This window comes from Triticum dicoccoides, chromosome 3A (assembly GCF_002162155.2).
Source record: "Triticum dicoccoides isolate Atlit2015 ecotype Zavitan chromosome 3A, WEW_v2.0, whole genome shotgun sequence".
Lineage (NCBI taxonomy): Eukaryota > Viridiplantae > Streptophyta > Magnoliopsida > Poales > Poaceae > Triticum > Triticum dicoccoides.
Window position 1 is genome coordinate 588783589 of NC_041384.1, and position 7387 is coordinate 588790975.

Consider the following 7387-nt stretch of genomic DNA (forward strand, 5'->3'; position numbering starts at 1 on the left):
CCGACCGGAGCCGGGCCCGGCGCCGCCAGCCGCCGCCCCCACCGACCGGCCTCGCCTCCCCTCTTCTCCCCGCCGACCACCACGACGCCATCGCCGGCGACCTCGGCTCCGGTGAACAGTGCCGCCGCCTCCTCGGGCCGCGTGCCCCGAAACCCTAGATCTGATCTGAGGGTTGTTTTTCTCTCTAAGTCCCAGAATTTTTAGTTCATATGCCCATGTTCACGGCTCCGTAACTTTGCATCTGTAGCTCCGATTTATGCATATAACATATCAAAATGTTCAACTCAGAGAGTACATCATTTCATTCCATTATATCATTTTCATTTGAGCTCATCTTAATGCCCGAAATGCCGATAGAATAGGGCTACTTGAGTTAATTATCAGATCTGTTACTCCGTTTAGCACTTTTGTCATTTTTGCCATGATTATTGTGTGCATGATATGCCCGTGAGCTCTTTTTATGTTTTGTTAAGGGTTTTGTCATCTTTCCAGGGGTGCAACCCATGTATTTTTAGGATGTGTGTGGTGACTTGTGCAAGCTTGCAAAGAGGTGCACTTGCTAATTCTGTTTTCAGGGACTTAGTGATTTCACCAAGTCCTGGGATTGTTTAGTTCATGATGCCATATGTTCTTGTTGTTTCCTAGTGATCCGTGCCTCTTTTGAGGATGATCAGTAAGGGAGTTTTGTTAATATTGTAGAGCTCTTTCCATCCATGTCTTTGTTTGCAATTATGGAGCACCCTAGCTTGAGTCAATCGAGCTCTACTTTTGCTTCGTTGTGAATCTGGGCAGATCGTCAACTTGTTTGCGATTTTGCCGATGTTATTGTAGTTGATCCGTGCATGCTATGTTATTGTTCTTGCCATATCTAGCTTGCATTTTGTGCCTTCTTAAGGAATGTATGCTTGTCTTGCCATGACTTGCACCGTGGTGAATGCATCGAGCTCGTAAACATGCCTTCATGAGTTATGTTTCAGCATGTCCCAGTTTTCACAAAGTCTGAAAACTGATTATGTTTTTGCTATGTTCGTGTGCTTGTTAGTATATTTTGTGATCCCTTTTGGCTCAAGGTCACTAAGGGACTTTTGTTAAGCTTGTTAAGTAGATCCATGCCATGTCTTTCTTTGTCATGTTCAGGTCCTGTAGCATGTTATTTTGTTGCTCCGAAGAGGGCTATATGATCTGAAATTCCAGACAAGTGTTAATTTCACTAAGTCTGAGATCTGTTTGTCATTTGCGTTTTTGCCATGCTTGTTTGAACCTGTTAGTGGATGATTTGGCCGTAGCTCAGTGCTAGACTTTTATTAAGCATCTCGAATGCTTCCCTGCCATGTATTTTGTGGTCATGTTTGGGTGCTTTAGCATGTTCATCTCATTGCATTTAGATGCCTACTTGCTGTAAATCGCAGACCGGTGTCATATTTGAATCGCTTGCCATTTCCAAACCGTAACTCCGATTCCGGCGTTCTTTATATCGTTTCCAAGCGATTTCTTCTCATCTTTCCAGTGGCACCCTTGGAATTCCAATTTGAGGCCAGGTTCATGCATTTCCTGTCATATCTTGCATTTTGCATCCCGCATCGCATCCCGCATAGCATATCATCTTTGCATCTTGTTGTTTGAGTTTGCACGTGGTTGATTGTATCCTTGTTGCTTGTTTGTCTTGTTTGGGTAGAGTCGGGAGACGAGTTCTCTAACGAGGAGCCCGTTGAGTTTGCTTTTGAGGATCCAGTCAACTCTGACAACTGTGCAGGCAAGATGATCATACCCTCGAAATCACTACTATCTTTGCTATGCTAGTTTGCTCGCTCTTTTGCTATGCCATTTCTACGATGCCTACCACTTGCTTGCAAGCCTCCCAAATTGCCATGTCAAACCTCTAACCCACCATTGTCCTAGCAAACCGTTGATTGGCTATGTTACCGCTTTGCTCAACCCCTCTTATAGCGTTGCTAGTTGCAGGTGAAGATTGGAGGCCGTTCCTTGTTGGAACATTTATTTACTTGTTGGGATATCATTATATTGCTATGTTATCTTAATGCATCTATATACTTGGTAAAGGGTGGAAGGCTCGGCCTCTCGCCTAGTGTTATGTTCCACTCTTGCCGCCCTAGTTTCCGTCACATCGGTGTTATGTTCCCGGATTTTGCGTTCCTTACGCGGTTGGGTTATAATGGGAACCCCTTGACTGTCCGCCTTGAATAAAACTCCTCCAGCAATGCCCAACCTTGGTTTTACCATTTGCCACCTAGCCTTTTCCCTTGGGTTTCGCGGACTCAAGGGTCATCTTATTTTAACCCCCCCGGGCCAGTGATCCTCTGAGTGTTGGTCCAACCTAGAGCACCGTGCAGGGCCGTCCCTTGGCAACTTGGGTTATGTTGGCTCCCGTACGCTTAGCTTATCCGGTGTGCCCTGAGAATGAGATATGTGCAGCTCCTATCGGGATTCGTCGGCACAGCGGGCGGTGTTGCTGGACTTGTTTTACCATTGTCGGAGTTGTCTTGAATTACCGAGATACCGAGTCTGATCGGAACGTCTTGGGAGGAGGTCTATTCCTTCGTTGACCGTGAGAGCTTGTCATGGGCTAAGTTGGGACTCCCCTGCAGGGATTGAACTTTCGAAAGCCGTGCCCGCGGTTATGGGAAGGCGGGAATTTGTTAATGTCTAGTTGTAGATAACTTGAACCTTAACTTAATTAAAATGAATCAACTGAGTGTGTTACCGTGACGGCCTCTTCTCGGCGGAGTCCGGGAAGTGGACACGGTGTTGGAGTAATGTCTGCGCAGGTTGCTCTCTAGTTTCTTGCTCGCGCCTTGCCTCCTCTTCTCGCTCTCCTTTGCGAATAAGCTAGCCACCATATTTGCTAGTCGCTTGATGCAGCTCCACTCATATTTTACCTTGCCATGCCTATAAGCTTAAATAGTCTTGATCGTGAGGGTGCGAGATTGTCGAGTCCCTGTGGCTCACAGATTACTATTACACCAGATGCAGGGCCTGATGATTTCGCTCCAGGAGACGCGTATGAGCTCAAGTGGGAGTTCGGCGAAGACTCTCAATGTTATTATGTTTCCTTTCCCGATGATCAGTAGTGGTGCCCAGTTGGGGGTGATTGGGACCGTGTCGCATGTTGGGTTCTCTTTTATTTTGGCGCCGTAGTCGAGCCATGAGTGTTTGAATGATGTAATGTTATTTATGTACTTGTTTGACGTGGCGAGTGTAAGCCAACTATGTTATCTCCCCTTTTGCTATCAATTACATGGGATGTTGTGAAGATTGCCTAACTTGCGACATATGCCTTCAATGCGATTATGCCTCTAAGTCGTGCCTCGACACGTGGGAGCTATAGTCGCATCAAGGGTGTTATAAGTTGGTAATCAGAGCCTTCCCCGACCTTAGGAGCCCCATTGCTTGATCGTTTTTAGCGGCCGAGTTGTGTCTAGAAAAATGTTTTGAGTCTTTAGGAATTATATATCGGAGAGTTTAGGAATTCTTTTTACTTCCCAGTCTCCTCATCGCTCTGGTAAGGCATCCTGACGTAGAGTTTTGACTCTTCTCTTCTCAAATTTCACTAAAAAAAAATTTAGGATCACGCGGGTATCTTGGAATCGTTCCGATGGTTTTATGATGAGAACATCGACTTGGTGCCTCCTGTCAGGGGTTTAGTGGAAGTGTCCCGGGGAGTTGAGCTCTGAGGTGTTGTCATCATAATTTTATCGTTGCAGTTCTGGAATACCTGAGTTTAGTACGCCGACATCGAAAATCTCTTTTATGCAGTTCGTTGGTGAGATAACCTCGACGCCACCCAGTACTGGGGCGGGAGTTCGGGAGTATCGCCATAACTTATATAACGGATGCTTTTCGAAGGTTGAGGTAGATGGTTTCCGAAGGTTTCTTGGTTATGTGTTGAAGGATGGATACAACTGGATGTAGGATTTGCTAGTTTGGGTGAGATATTATGCTTCCCCTGTATCCCCAACACCTGATTGCATAACCAGAAAGGTTCGGAAGTTTCATAGGTGGGAATTCTAGTAGCTTAGTTTTTCTTCCACGGATATTGGTTTGAGATTGGGATTTCTTACCGATTATTCGTTCTTGATCCGTACCTTGTTGATTTATTTCTCTACCTTAATTCTACGTGGCTTCTCAATTTATGGATATGTGACTATTTCAAGAGGAATGCATTCGTTCATTTTGTTCGGATGTGAAGACTATATGTTGCAATTTTCATTCCGTTGGATTCAGCTTCAATATTTATCTGTCAATGTGCTAATGGTGGTCAACCTCTTCAGGATGGCTCCTCCAACGCGCATGACTCCGAATCCTGATCCGCCACCACCTCCACCTCCTCCAGAGGCATGGCAAGCTGTGATGGCCGCAACCAATGCAAACACACAGCTGATCATGCAAATTCTTCAAGAGCGCAATCAAGGCAGTCAAGGGAATCAAGGCAGCAATCAGAGTCACTTTGCTACACTCAACCAGTTCCTTGCTAATGGGCCAAAGACTTTCAGCAATTGTGTTGAGGCAACCGATGCTGACAATTGGCTTATGGATCTGTGCAAGCATTTCGAGTGCAGTAACGTCAGGCCTGAGGTCTTTGTTAAGTTCGCTTCCTTCCAACTCAAAGATCAAGCTGCAGAATGGTTCCAGCAGTACAAGGACTCCAGAGGTGGACGTGTTATCACTTGGGATGATTTCTGTCGAGATTTCCGAGCTCATCATATTTCGTAGAGCGTGGTTGAAAGCAAGCGTGAGGAATTCCGCAATCTAAAGCAAGGCTCTTTGTATGTCTATGACTACAACAAGTTGTTCCAGAAGCTCGCCCGCTTTGCCAAGCAAGACGTGCCTCATGAGAAGAGCATGATATACCAGTTCAGGGGTGGTCTCAGAGAAGAAATTCAGCTCGCTCTTGTTCTCTTCGAGCCCTTGAGATATGATGAGTTATACAACATGGCACTGAAGTAAGAGGCTGCTCAGTTGAGGTGTGATGCTTCCAAGAAGCGAGTCAGAGATGTTACTCCTTCTTCCTCTACTCAAGTGGCCAAGCAGCAGAAGTTTTGGCTTCCTCCTCCTCTGTTCCGTCAGCCGTATCAGCAGAAGAGCAAAGGTGGCAGTGGTTGTTCCCACCCACCCAACCCTGGCTTTCAGAACAAGACTTCGTCTCAAGCTCCAAGATTGAGTGCTCCGTATCACCGTCCGCTTTCAGAGGTCACGTGCAACAAGTGCCAACAGAAGGGTCACTATGCCAACAAGTGTCTCAACCAGAGGCATCTTCCTCCTCCTCCTCCTATCAGATCGACAAGTACAACTGTGGTCAAGCATAACCCCAAGCATGCCAAGGTCAATTTGATGAATGCAGCTCAGGCAGAGGACTCGTTAGATGTGATCATGGGTAACTTTTCAGTTAACTCTTTTCCAGCAAAAGTTCTTTTTGACACTGGTGCATCGCATTGTTTCATGTCAAGATCATTTGTTTCCAAGCATGACTTCGTTTCACAAATGTTGGGTAAACCTATGGGAGTGGTTTCTCCGGCTAAGTCTATGAGGGCTACTTCAATAGTCCCGGATGTTTCTATCATGATGGGTGATTTCAAGTTTCTGGCTTCTCCAATGGTTCTTGGTAACTCGGATATTGATCTTATTCTCGGAATGGATTGGCTTTCTAAGCACAAGGCTCAGCTTGATTGTGCAGCCAGGCAGATTCAATTGACTCATTCGTCTGAGGATGTAATTGTCTTTGCCGCTCGTGATGATACTATCCGTCTGTTTTCTCTCAATGAGAAGGGTGAATTGGATGCCATCTCTCAAATTCCAGTCGTTTGCGAATATCAAGACGTCTTTCCAGAAGAGCTCCCAGGAATGCCTCCGCACCGGCCAGTTGAATTCATTATTGAACTTGAGCCTGGCATGGAACCTGTGTGCAAGCGTCCTTACAAGCTCGGACCAGAAGAGTTGAAGGAGCTGAAGAAGCAACTCGATATGCAAGAGAAAATGGGTCTCATCCGGCCTCGTTCTTCTCCGTGGGGTTGTGGTGTTCTTTTTGTGAAGAAGGATGGAACAGACCGACTTTGTGTCGATTATCGTCCAGTAAACAAGAAGACCATCAAGAACAAATACCCACTTCCCAACATCAATGAGCTGTTCGAACAACTCAAAGGTGCTCAAGTATTCTCCAAGCTTGATCTCCGTATGGGTTATCACTAGATTCACATTCGTGAAGAAGATATTCCCAAGACAGCATTCAGAACAAGCTTTGGTTCATATGAATACACTGTCATGTCTTTTGGCCTCGCCAACGCTCCTCCGACGTTCTCTCGCATGATGAACTTCATCTTCAACGCCTACACCAATGACTTCGTTTTGGTCTATCTCGACGACATTCTGGTTTTCTATAAGAACAAGGAAGATTATGCCAAGCATTTGCGTTTGGTTCTCGATAAGCTCAAAGAACATCAGTTCTACGCCAAGTTCTCCAAGTGTGAATTTTGGCTTGATGAGGTTCTTTATCTTGGTCATATCATCTCTGCCAAGGGCATTGCCGTGAATCCTGAGAAGGTGTCTGCAATTGTGAATTGGGAACCTCCTCAGAATGTGAAGCAACTCCGCAGTTTTCTCGGTCTCGCAAGCTATTGCCGAAGATTTGTTGAAAACTTTTCCAAGATCGCGAAGCCTCTCTCTAATCTTCTTCAGAAGCACGTCAAGTCCGATTGGTCTCTGGAGTGTGATATTGCTTTCAACACTTTGAAAGAGAAATTGATCACTGCTCCAATTCTGACTCCGCCTGATGAATCCAAGCCGTACGAGGTCTTTTGTGATGCCTCTCTCCAAGGTCTTGGCGCGGTATTGATGCAAGAGAAGAAAGTTGTTGCTTATACATCTTGCCAGTTGAAGCCTAATGAGAAGAGCTACCCCACTCATGATCTCGAGTTGGCGGCAGTTGTGCATGCTCTTTTGACTTGGAGACATCTTCTATTGGGAAGAAAAGTGGAAATTTTCACTGATCACAAGAGTCTCAAGTACATCTTCACTCAGCCTAATCTCAACCTCAGGCAAACTCGATGGGTCGAAATGATTCAAGAGTATAATCCGAGTATTGAGTACACTCCAGGCAAGGCTAATGTGATTGCTGACGCTTTGAGCAGGAAAGCTTACTGCAACAGTCTGATTCTCAAGCCTTATCAACCCGAGCTTTGTGAAGCTTTCCGCAAACTTAATCTGAAAGTTGTTCCTCAAGGTTTCCTCGCCAACCTTCAAGTCTCTCCTACCTTAGAAGACCAGATTCGCCAAGCTCAGCTTCTTGATGTTATGGTGAAAAAGGTGAAGATTGGGATTGCCAAGAGTCAGTCCAAGTACAAGTGCTACCGCCTTGATGACAAGGACACTCTCT